The sequence below is a fragment of the Nerophis ophidion genome, linkage group LG19 (assembly GCF_033978795.1).
Source record: "Nerophis ophidion isolate RoL-2023_Sa linkage group LG19, RoL_Noph_v1.0, whole genome shotgun sequence".
In the NCBI taxonomy this organism is placed as follows: Eukaryota; Metazoa; Chordata; class Actinopteri; order Syngnathiformes; family Syngnathidae; genus Nerophis; species Nerophis ophidion.
Window position 1 is genome coordinate 22,561,076 of NC_084629.1, and position 13,825 is coordinate 22,574,900.

The 13,825-nt window shown below is 36.1% G+C and overlaps 1 protein-coding gene across 8 annotated transcripts in view; it reads right to left on the bottom strand.

Moving 5' to 3' along the window:
- Positions 1 to 13,825, bottom strand: part of wars2 (tryptophanyl tRNA synthetase 2, mitochondrial) — a 229,010-nt gene that overhangs the window by 106,826 nt on the left and 108,359 nt on the right. The window lies entirely within an intron of this gene.

Consider the following 13,825-nt stretch of genomic DNA (forward strand, 5'->3'; position numbering starts at 1 on the left):
AAAACATTTTTTTATATTATTGCTTTCATTAGAAAAAAGGTTAATGAAATCATTATTTTTATTTTATATTATCCTATCATATGATATACAATAGTATACATATAGTCTAAGTATATATATATTAATTGTAAAAATATTTGGTCTAGTATTTTATTTCAATACATATCTCTTATGCCATACATACAATTGTTTATAATATTAGTATTTTTTTTATTAAAAAGAAAAAACGGAACTATTTTATTTAATATTATCATTGTATACTATACAATATTATAGTATATAATATTATATTACCGTTAATAAACAAAACTACATATAATATAATAATTTAACGAAATATTTTCAATTCTACACTTTATTTTAATATTCAAATTGCAAATTAATTGATTTTTTTTAAAATAGTATCATTTTTCAATTATTTCATTGCTTATGATAATATCTTATTATATAATATACATATGTCATAAATAATTATAAAAAAATATGTCATTTATTTTACCTTCGTTCTATCAATTCAAATATAATGTATGTAAAAATGTACAAAGTATCAACAATATTGACATTTAAAAAAAAAATCTAAATCAAAAAACTTATCCAAATCATTGTTCTATAATATTTGGAATAAGCGGTAAAAAAATGGATGGATATGGATATTTAATATTAGATATTTATTCATTTTACAATATAATATACTATATATATATATATATGTATATACACATATATATATATATATATATATATATATATATATATATATGTATATATATATACATATATATATATATATATATATATATATACAATATGTATGTATATATGTTGTTTATTACATTGTTGACATGTTGTTTTGAAGCGGGCTTTGAGTGTGAGGACGACTGACGCCACACAAGCAGCAGATGTGAGATCTTAAAAGTGCAAAAGCAAAAAGTAATTAGCATAAATTGTCGGAGGGAAGACGACGAGTCGTGCGATTAAAGATTTGGCCGAGGCTCTGAAGTGAACGTCGTCCCCGAGCTTTTATTGTGTTTTTATTTGAATGAGCGCGGCCTCTTTGATGGCTTCTAACTCGTCTTTATGTTGCACCGCGGCGTGGTCTTGAAGTACAAGTTTAAAGATGTTTGTTTGTTGGAGACGTTCATGCAGAAGGACGAGGACAACAAAAGCGTCCACCTCCCGCGCTAAATCACAAAGCCTGCAGAGAGCCGAGAGTTACTGATGCCAAAGAAAAAACACGCCGACTCAGCTGGACTCGCTCGTTAGCCAGTAGGCCTAAAATGCTAGTCAAAGCATGCGCGCTAGTGCTTTCAGGATTTGAGCACAATTCCCAAGAGCACGGGTGTCCAATGTGTGGCCCAATGCACAATTGTAAGCATTCATATGTTAGCATCCTAGCTTTTTTATATATATATATTTTTTTTACCACAGTCCAATTTGCTACGTGATGCATGCTGATATTAGCAGACTAGCATTTTAAACCAATTACACATCTCGGAGTAATACATTTTGGTACTTGACCCAGGTTTCAATGAGCATGTTAGCATTCTAACTATAGCACGCTGTTTATGTTAGCAGGTGTCAAATATGTTGGTATTTTACTAATGCTCAGGCACAATCGTTAGCATTGTGATATAAGCATGCTAGCTTTTTGGCTAATTTTGCAGGTATACACTTCAGCGTCAAATATTTTGTTACTTGACAAATGATACTTGTTAATATGCTAACTTTTCAGCTATTTTTGTAAGTACTGGTATACTCCTCTGTCATATTTTGGTACTTAATGCTAATGTTGGCAGGCTAGTGTTTTAAACAAATTACACACCTCAGAGTAATATATTTTGGTACTTGACACAGGTTTCAATTAGCATTTTAGCATGCTAATATTAGCGTGCTAGCTGTTTTTTTTATCCTACTTAGCAGATATACACAGCAGTGACATATATTTTGCTATTCCACTAATACCAACTGTAAGAATGCTAGCATATTACTATTAGCATGCTGGCAGTTGTACGTCTCAGCGTCAAATATTTTGTTACTTGACGAGTAATACTTGTTAGCTAATTATGTGAGTGTAAACCTGTCGTATTTTGCTACTTGATGCGTGCTAATGTTGGCAGGCTAGCATTTTAAACAAATTACACAACTCAGAGTAATATATTTTAGTACTTGACACAGGTTTGAATGAACATTTTAGCACGCTAATATTAGCGTGACAGCTTTTTATCTAACTTAGCAGGTATACACCGCAGTGTCATATATTTTGGTACTTGACAAATGATACTTGTTAATATGCTAACTTTTCAGCTAATTTTGTAAGTACCGGTATACTCCTCTGTCATATTTTGGTACTTAATGCTAATGTTGGCAAGCTAGCGTTTTAAACAAATTATACACCTCAGGGTAATATATTTTGGTACTTGACACAGGTTTCAATTAGCATTTTAGCATGCTAACATTAGCGTGCTAGCTTTTTTTTTAATCTTACTTAGCAGATATACACTGCAGTGACATATATTTTGCTATTTTACTAATACCAACTGTAAGAATGCTAGCATAATACTATTAGCAAGCTGGCAGTTGTACGTCTCAGCGTCAAATATTTTGTTACTTGATGACTAATACTTGTTAGCTAATTTTGTGAGTGTAAACCTGTCGTATTTTGCTACTTGATGCATGCTAATGTTGGCAAGCTAGCATTTTAAACAAATTACACAACTCAGAGTAATATATTTTAATACTTGACACAGGTTTGAATGAACATTTTAGCACGCTAACAGCGTGAGAGCTTTTTATCTAACTTAGCAGGTATATACCGCAGTGTCATATATTTTGCTGTTCCACTAATACTAACTGTAAGCATGCTACTGTACGCATGTTATCATAATACTGTTAGCATGCTAGCAGTTATACGCATCAGCATCAGATATTTTTTTACTTGACGACCATTACCTGTTTAGCAAGCTAACGATAGAATGCTAGCTTATTTTTGTTGTGGTTTTTTGTTGGCTAATTTAACAGGTATACACCTCAGGGTTATACACTTTGCCTTTCCAGTAATGTTAACTGCGAGCATGCTATTGTTGGCATGCTAACATAATACTGTTAGCATGCTAGCTTGTTTCAGCTACACACTCAGTGTCATATGTTTTGGTATTTTACTAATGTTAAAGCACTATCATTAGCATTTTTATGTTAGCATGCTCGCTTTTTTGCCAATTTTGCAGGCAAAGACCACAGCGTCAACATTTTGTTACTTGACAAATGATACCTGTTAGCATTCTAACGTTATAAGGCTAGCTTTTCTTTTTGGTTCTAATTTCATAGGTATACACCTCAGTCATATTTTGCTACTTGATGTTTGCGAACGTTGGCAGGCTAGCATTTTATACAAATTACACACCTCAGAGTAATGTATTTTGGTACTGGACGCAAGTTTCAATGAGCATTTTTGCATCCTAAAATGATTATGCTGGCTTTTTTGGCTAATTCAACAAGTATATACATAAATGACATATTTTTCTATTCCAGTAATGCTAACTGCAAGCATGCTATTGTTGGCAGGTTAGCATAATATGGTAAGCATGCTAACTAATTCAAGTAATTTAGCAGCTAAATACCTCTGTCATATATTTTGGTATTTCACTAATGTTGAAGCACTAATAAAAAATAAAATAGTAAATAAATAAATACAATTTAAAAAATGCAAAATAAATCTAACACATTTGTTATGCATGCCTTACATGCATAATAAATGCAAGACATTTATCTAACAACATAAAATAAAGTGTATTTTATGTTGTTAAAATAAACTTAAAAATATATACAAAAATAAAAAGTAGAAAATATATGTAAAAGTATAAAATGTATGCAAAAATAATACATACAGTTAAATTACAAAAAATTAAAAAAGACAAAATGTATGGGATATTAAATAAAACCTTTGAGCAATTTGAAAAAGTAATAAATGTAAATGTAAGTACAATATATATATTGAAACACATAAAATAAAATAAAAATAAAATTTGAAAACATTAAAAAGTAAAAAATGTATGGGAAAAAAATAAAATATTAAAAAAAACTTAAAGGTAGAAAATATAAAAATAAATAACTAAATAAATAAATACAACTTTGCAAAAATATCAAGCAATTTAAAGAAGTAGAAATTATATGTAAAAGTACAAAATCTATGTGAAAAAAATGTATTTAATTAAAAACGAAAAGATAAAAAGTACAAAAAAATCAAATACAATTGAAATAAGTACAACATTTATGAAAATGTCGCACATGCTTCAATTTGCATGGCTGGACAAAGAAGAGCCCTCCTGCTTCAGGTGATGATGTGTCATTTTTGGTGATAATATTTCATGTTTGGTGATGATGTGTTGTTTGGTGATGATGTGTCATGTTTGGCGATAATGTGTCATGTTTGGTGATAATGTGTCTTGTTTGGTGATGTTGTGTCATGTTTGGTGATGATGTGTCATGTTTGGTGATGATGTGTCAGGTTTGGTGACAATGTGTCAGGTTTTGTGACAATGTGTCATGTTTGGTGATGATGTGTCACATTTGGTGATGATGTGTCATAATTGGTGATGATGTGTCATAATTGGTGATAATAAATGATAAATGGGTTGTACTTGTATAGCGCTTTTCTACCTTCAAGGTACTCAAAGCGCTTTGACACTACTTCCACATTTACCCATTCACACACACATTCACACACTGATGGAGGGAGCTGCCATGCAAGGCGCCAACCAGCACCCATCAGGAGCAAGGGTGAAGTGTCTTGCTCAGGACACAACGGACGTGACGAGGTTGGTTCTAGGTGGGATTTGAACCAGTGACCCTCGGGTTGCGCACGGCCACCCTCCCACTGCGCCACGCCGTCCCATAATGTGTCATGTTTGGTGATGATGTGTCATATTTGGTGATAATGTGTCATGTTTGGTGATGATGTGTCATGTTTGGTAATAATGTGTCATAATTGGTGATAATGTGTCATATTTGGTGATGATGTGTCATGTTTGGTGAAAATGTGTCATGTTCGTTTACAATTTGTCATGTTTGGTGATGACGTGTCATGTTTGGGGATAATGTGTCATGTTTGGTGATGATGTGTCATGTTCGTTTACAATTTGTCATGTTTGGTGACGATGTGTCATGTTTGGTGACGATGTGTCATGTTTGGTGACGATGTGTCATGTTTGGTGATAGTGTGTCATGTTTGGTGATGATGTGTCATGTTTGGTGATGATGTGTCATGTTTGGTGATGATGTGTCATATTTGGTGATAATGTGTCATGTTTGGTGATGATGTGTCATGTTTGGTGACGATGTGTCATGTTTGGTGACGACGTGTCATGTTTGGGGATAATGTGTCATGTTTGGTGATGATGTGTCATGTTCGTTTACAATTTGTCATGTTTGGTGACGATGTGTCATGTTTGGTGATAAGGTGTCATGTTTGGTGACGATGTGTCATGTTTGGTGACAATGTGTCATGTTTGGTGATGATAGATAGATAGATAGATAGATAGATAGATAGATAGATGGATAGATAGATAGATTGATAGATGGATAGTACTTTATTGATTCCTTCAGGAGAGTTCCTTCAGGAAAATTAAAATTCCAGCAGCAGTGTACAAAGTTGAGATCAATTGAAATAAAAGTAAAAAGTAAATAATGGGGGTTTCCATGGAAACAAAATAGAGAAATATTACAATAAGAATAAAAAAATAAAAAGCAACAATGGGAATAAAAATATAACAGTAAAATAAGAACATAACAAGACAAAGTAGGCAGTAGTGACCATGTTATGAAAACGTATTGCACTGTTATTGTTTTACATCCCCTGTCATCCTAGTACCCCTACCCCCCGCCCCAGAGAGGAGTTGTACAGTCTAATGGCGTGTGGGACAAAGGAGTTTTTGAGTCTATTAGTCCTGCACTTGGGATGAAGCAGTCTAGCACTGAACAGGCTCCTCTGGCTACTGATAATGCTATGCAGAGGGTGACTGGCATCATCCAAGATGCTCACTACTTTGTCAACAGTCCTCTTCTCTGCCATCGTCACCAGTGTGTCCAGTTTCATTCCCATTGTAGAACCGGCCCGCCTGATCAGTTTCTCAACATGACGTGTTGGTGACACATCATCACCAAACATGTTTGGTGATGATGTGTCATATTTGGTGATAATGTGTCAGGTTTGGTGATGATGTGTCATGTTTGGTGATGTGTCATGTTTGGGGATAATGTGTCAGGTTTGGTGATGATGTGTCATGTTCGTTTACAATTTGTCATGTTTGGTGACGATGTGTCATGTTTGGTGACGATGTGTCATGTTTGGTGATAAGGTGTCATGTTTGGTGACGAGGTGTCATATTTGATGATAATGTGTCATGTTTGGTGATAAGGTGTCATGTTTGGTGACAATGTGTCATGTTTGGTGATAAGGTGTCATGTTTGGTGACGATCTGTCATGTTTGGTGACGAGGTGTCATGTTTGGTGATAATGTGTCATGTTTGGTGATAAGGTGTCATGTTTGGTGACGACGTGTCATGTTTGGTGATGATGTGTCATGTTTGGTGATGATGTGTCATATTTGGTGATAATGTGTCATGTTTGGTGATAATGTGTCATGTTTGGTGATAATGTGTCAAGTTTGGGGATGATGTGTCATGTTTGGTGATAATGTGTCATGTTTGGGGATAATGTGTCATGTTTGGGGATAATGTGTCAGGTTTGGTGATGATGTGTCATGTTTGGGGATAATGGGTCATGTTTGGGGATAATGGGTCATGTTTGGGGATAATGGGTCATGTTTGGGGATAATGTGTCATGTTTGGGGATAATTTGTCATGTTTGGTGATGATGTGTCATGTTTGGGGATAATGTGTCATGTTTGGTGATGATGTGTCATGTTCGTTTACAATTTGTCATGTTTGGTGACGATCTGTCATGTTTGGTGATGATGTGTCATGTTTGGTGATAAGGTGTCATGTTTGGTGACGACGGGTCATCTTTGGTGATGATGTGTCATGTTTGGTGATGATGTGTCATGTTTGGTGATGATGTGTCATGTTTGGTGATAATGTGTCAAGTTTGGTGATAATGTGTCATGTTTGGTGATGATGTGTCATGTTTGGTGATGATGTGTCATGTTTGGTGATAATGTGTCATGTTTGGTGATAATGTGTCATGTTTGGGGATAATGAGTCATGTTTGGTGATAATGTGTCAGGTTTGGTGATGATGTGTCATGTTTGGTGAGAATGTGTCATGTTTGGTGATGTGTCATGTTTGGGGATAATGTGTCATGTTTGGTGATGTGTCATGTTTGGGGATAATGTGTCATGTTTGGGGATAATGTGTCATGTTTGGTGATATGTCATGTTCGTTTAAAATTTGTCATGTTTGGTGATGATGTGTCATGTTTGGTGATAATGTGACATATTTGGTGAGGACGTGTCATGTCTGTTTACAATTTGTCATGTTTGGTGATGATGTGTCATGTTTGGGGATGATGTGTCATGTTTGGGGATGATGTGTCATGTTTGGTGAGGTGATGATGTGTCATGTTTGGGGATAATGTGTCATGTTCGCCCTCACAAATAGAAAGATTTGTCGATCACAAATAAATATTTGACTTCCTGGTCAAACACTCCGACAGGAAATTAAAAGTGTTTCCATGCGTACAATTAGCAGACTTTAAACATGCTTTTATACCAAAATAAAAGTCTCATTTCACACCTTTCCATTTCCTTCATGACATCAATAAAAGAAGTGAAGTAGTAAAAGCCGTCATTACACGCACCATTGAGCTCGTTGGCAAGCAGCCACCATTGTGAGCCTCCATAAAATCCCATCTTTATGAGGACGCCAAGAGAAAGAAGAGTTTTGTTTGTCAGCATCTCGCAGAAAACAATCGTCCAAAAGTGAAAAAATGTCTTGTTGCTTAAAAGTCATCTTTGTAATGTTTTTACTGCCTCTGCTTTGGCTTTGACCGCTGCTCTTTACTGCGTGGGAACGCAGGAAAGAGGCAAAAAAAAACATTTTAAACACATCGGGGTCCACAGCAGGTACCAACATACCTTTCAAAATGGCCGCCTGCTCGTTCTACTGACGCGATGTACGAAATATATAAACCAGGTGTGTCCGAAGGCTGACTTCTAATCATCGTTAGCATGCTGGCTAATTTAGTAAGTATACACCTCAGTCATGTTTTGCTACTTGATGCATGCTAATGTTGGCAAGCTAGCACTTTAAACAAACACACCTCAGAGTAATATATTTTGGTACCTGAAGTGGCTTTCAGTTAGCATTTTAGCATGCTAACATTAGCCTGCCAGCCTTTTTTTTCTACCTAACTTAGCAGTATACACGACAGTTGTCACGCCAAATTTCTTACCCCCTACAAAAACCTTCCCCCCGGAAGACATTTGGCGTGACAGCCCCTCTAATGCCTGAAGAACCCCAATGAGGGTGGAAGGACCTTAAAGCAGCCCACACAGCTGCCTGTTTTAAAAGCATTATAACTGGCTGATTGTAATTGGTGAAAAATAACTGTGAGGAAAAAATATTAGCATTTCAGCATGCTAACCTTTCAACCTATTTTTGCTACACTAATATTGCAGCTGTAACCCTTAAGAGTCATATAACTTGCTTAAAGCAGCCCACACAGCTGCCTGTTTTAAAAGCATTATAATTGACTGATTGTCATTGGTGAAAAAAAACGGTGAGGAAAAAATATTAACATTCCAGCATGCTAACCTTTCAAGCTATTTTTGCTTCGCTTTTTTTGCTTCGCTTTTTTTGCAGCTGTAACCCTTAAGAGTCATATAACTTGGTATTATCACGCCCTCATTGGGGTCCTTCAGGCATTAGAGGGGCTGTCACGCCAAATGTCTTCCGGGGGGAAGGTTTTTGTAGGGGGGAAGAAATTTGGCGTGACACAGTGTCATATATTTTGCTATTCCATTAATGCTAACTGTAAACATGCTAGCATAATACTGTTAGGATGCTAGCAGTTATACGTTTCAGCGTCACATATTTTATTACTTGACGACTAATACCTTTTAGCTAATTTTGTGAGTGTACACCTCTGTCAATCATTCAATCAATCAGTCAATTAATGTTTATTTATATAGCCCTAAATCACAAGTGTCTCAAAGGACTGCACAAGCCACAACGACATCTTCGGCTTCAATCCCACATAAGAGCAAGGAAAAACTCACAACCCAGCGGGATGTCAATGAGTATTTCTAAATGAGTTTATCTAAACCAGGCATGTCCGAAGGCTGACTTTTAATCATCGTTAGCAGGCTGGCTAATTTAGGAACTATACACCTCAGTCGTATTTTGCTACTTGATGCATGCTAATGTTAGCAGGCTAGCATTTTAAACAAGTTACACACCTCAGAGTAATATATTTTAGTACTTGACACAGGTTTCAATGAGCATTTTTGCATGCTGACATTACTGTGATAGCTTTTTATCTAACTTAGCAGGTATACACCGCAGTGTCATATATTTTGCTATTCCACTAATGCTAACTGTAAGCATGCTATTGTAAGCATGCTAGTATAATACTGTTAGCATGCTACCAGTTATATGCCTCAGCATCAAATATTGTGTTACTTGACGACCAATACCTGTTTAAAATGCTAACGATAGAATGCTAGCCTTTTTTTTTTTTTTTTAGCTAATTTTGTAAGTATACACCTCTGTTGTATTTTGCTACTTGATGCATGCTAATGTTGGCAGGCTAGCATTTTAAACAAATTACACACCTCAGAGTATTGTACTTTGGTACTTGACACCGGTTTCAATGAGCAATTTAGCATATTAATGTTAGCGTGCTTTCTTTTTTTAGCTAACTTAGCAGGTATACACCTGACGGTCATATATTTTGTTATTTCACTTATGCTAACTGTCAGCATGCTATTGTTCACAAGTTAGCCTAATAGTGTTAGCATGCTAGCAGGTGTACACTTCAGCGCCAAATCATTTGTTATATGACAAATTATACCTGTTGGCATGCTAATGATAGTATGCCATACTTGCCAACCCTACCGGATTTTCCGGGAGACTTCCGAAATTCAGCGCCTCTCCCGAAAACCTCCCGGGACAAATTTTCTCCCGAAAATCTCTCGAAATTCAGGCGGAGCTGGAGGCAACGCCCCCTCCAGCTCCATGCGGACCTGACTCAGCAATGTTGTGACCCTCTTAAAAAGGACAAGACTGCCATCTACTGTACATAGAATAGAATAGAATGTACTTTATTGATCCTTGGGGGATATTCAGCGCCACAGTTCGCTCACAATAAACAATGATAATAATGAATAACAAAATATATATATAATATATGAATAATATAAATATATTCTAAATTTAAGTGCAGTCAAGGAACATGCATTTGGGAGTCTGTTCTGAAGCCCACAGTAAAGAGACGTAACTTCATCATGTCGCCTGGTTATTGACTCCAACCCAATATATTACACCGTTGACAAGCAAAATGAAAAAATATGCTTGCAAGTTCCAAAACAAATGGAAACAAGAATTTCAGTTCATCCAGGAGAGTTCGAAGGGGAAGGGGTATGTTGCCTGTACATTTTGTAGGGCAGACGGTGGCCGAACGGATATACTCAGTCATGAACGTCAGCGAAGCACAAAGCGTCCGCAGCGCAGCATCCTTCACAACCCAGTATTATGGGCCACCTTGCAAAATGGAGGACCGATGGTGTAACTTATGCTGAGACAAAGATGGCTCTGCTGGAAGCAACATCCCGTTCTCCTTTGCGGATGTCTACAACAAATCCGTGAAGGATATGTTCCCAGATACGGAGATCGCTCGCCAATACGCCAATGGCAGAACAAAGGTTACTCAAATAGTGAAAGGTAAGTGTTTTTTTTTTTAGTAACCAGCAAGCACAGTACAGCTAGTAGAACAACTGTGTTTTTATTACTGTGCATTTGATAGGTGCCATCGGAAATTCAACAATTTATATATACAATACAATACATATATATAGCTAAAATTTACTGAAAGTCAAGTATTTCATACATACATATACACATATATATATATATATATATATATATATATATATAGGAAATACATATGAAATACTCGAGTTAGTGAATTATACTCCACCCCTCTTAACCACGCCCCCCTCCCCAACCACGCCTCTGCCCCACCCCCGACCACGCCCCCCACCTCGCGAAATCGGAGGTTTCAAGGTTGGCAAGTATGTAGTATGCTAAATTTTTATTTGGCCTAGTATACACCCTAGCCATATTTTTTATACATGAGGCATGTCATGGCTAGCAGTTTAAACAAATTACACACCTCAGAGTAATATATGTTGGTACTTGATGCAAGTTACGGTTAGCATTTTAACATTAGCATGCAATCTTCTGTAGCTAACTGTACAGTAAAATCTCAGTGTCATATATTTTGATATTTTACTAATGCTAACAGTAAACATGCTATTGCAGAATTTTAGCATCATACTGTGACCATGCTAGCTCATTTAGCTAATTTATCAGCTATACAACTCAGTGTCATATATCTTGGTATTTCAATAATGCTACCTGTAAGCATGCTACTGTTGGCATATGAACATAATACTTTTAGCATGCTAGCTTAATTTTCTTTAGCTCATTTTGCTCACATTTCTAATTACTGGGTGCTATGCGGCCAGCATGCTAACTGTTAGCATATCAACCAAAAACACACTTTCTCATTCTTTTAAAAAGGATGAGGAACAACACCTTGACAATTCCAAACACATGTGCTGAGGCCTGCTGGGCCGCGCCCTCGGGCCACAAGCTGGGTTGCATGTGGAAGAACTTTTCCACTCAGCTGAGTCTCCAACGGCCCCTGGAGACAAATCTGACCTGACGCTGTTCTAGTTTCTCCCCTATCCCCCCAACCCCCCCATACCTCCACACATAATGTAATATCATCTCTCAACACATTGATTCAGCCCGCCCCAGAACCAAAAAATGCAAACTAATCACAATCACTATCCAGATGTAGCATGCTAGCTAACGAAACAAACCAACAAAAGCTGCGCTGCAGCGCTGCACATTTTCGGTTTTCAACATTTGATCGGGACAATTTCCTGGATAAATATTTTCTACACTCTCATCTTAAATAATGCTTAGTGAACGAGGAAGTAGCATGCTAACTTTCAAACAAACAAACAGTATTGTGCTAATATACTACACATTTTCTGATTCCGACATTTAATCGGATAAATTACCCAAATAAAACCTTTTTAAAGTCTCCTCATCTTAAATCATGCTTCGTGAACCAGGAAGTAGCATGCTAACTAATAAACAAACAAAAGTGTTACGCTACTCAATTTTGGGGGATTTTTTACATGGTAAACATAACATTGAGAAGTGGTGTGCTAACTAAGACTCGACAAACACAAAATATGATACTTTGTATTCTTCAAAGTTTTTTTACCAAAAGGTATTCATTTTTGTCATTCCAGTCACAATGAAAAGGTTTCCGCCACTTCAGAAACAAAAATGCTAACTTATCACAATCTCTATCCAGATATATATAGCATGCGAGCTAACGAAACAAATCAACAAAAGTTGCGCTACGCATTTTCTGTTATCAACATTTGATCGGGACAATTTCCTGGATAAATATTTTGTACACTCTCCTCATCTTAAATAATGCTTAGTGAACCTGGAAGTAGCATGCTAACTAACAAACAAACAAAAATTGTTGTGTAATATACTAAACATTTTCCGATTCTGACATTTAATCGGATAAATTAACCAAATAAAACATTTTTAAAGTCTACTCATCTTAAATCATCCTCCAAGAGCCAGGAAACAGCATGCTAACTAATAAACAAACGAAAGTATAACGCTACCCAATTTTGGGGGATTTTTTTACATGGTAAACATAACACTGAGAAGTGGTGTGCTAACTAAGAAACGACAAACACAAGATGTGATACTTCGTATTCTTCAAAGTTTTTTTTCAAGGTATTAATTTTTGTCATTCGAGTCACAATGAAAATGTTTCTGCCACCTCAGAAAAAAAATGCTGACTAATCACAATCACTATCCAGAGGTAGCATGCAAGCTAACGAAACAAACAAACAAAAGTTGTGCTACTGTGCTAAAGATTTTCCGTTTTCAACATTTCATCTGAACAATTCCTGAAAAATAAATGTTTTTACAGTCTGCTCATCTGAAATCATACTTAGTGAACCAGGAAATATCATGCTAACGAGCAAATGATCAAACAAAAGTTCCGCTAATATGATACACATTTTCAACATTTGATCGGAATAATTCCCCCGACTTCTGTTTTCAACATTTGATCGTAAACATTTTTTGAATAAAACGTTTTTACAGTCTGCTCATCTTAAATCGAGCTTTGCGAACCAGGAAGTAGCTTGCTAACGACCAAACAAACAAACAAACAAAAGTTGCGCTATCGTACAACACATTTTCTGTTTTCAACATTTGCTCGGCACTATTCCCTGAATAAAACCTTTTTACAGTCTACTCATCTTAAATTATGCTTAGCGAACCAGGAAGTAGCATGCTAACAAACAAACAAAAGTACCGTGCTACACAATTTTTCCAGATTATTTTTGTGTAAATTGTTCTTTCCTGTTGGCAGAATATGAACGTATTAGCTTGGGCCTTGGTTCCACTAGTAGAGGGACACACATTATTGATATTATTATTATTATTATTATTATTAATTGTGTAATGAAGAACCAGGGGAACAGGTCATGTTAACTTTCGGTTTCGGTTCCTACAAAGGCGCCGCAACATCTGTGGACAA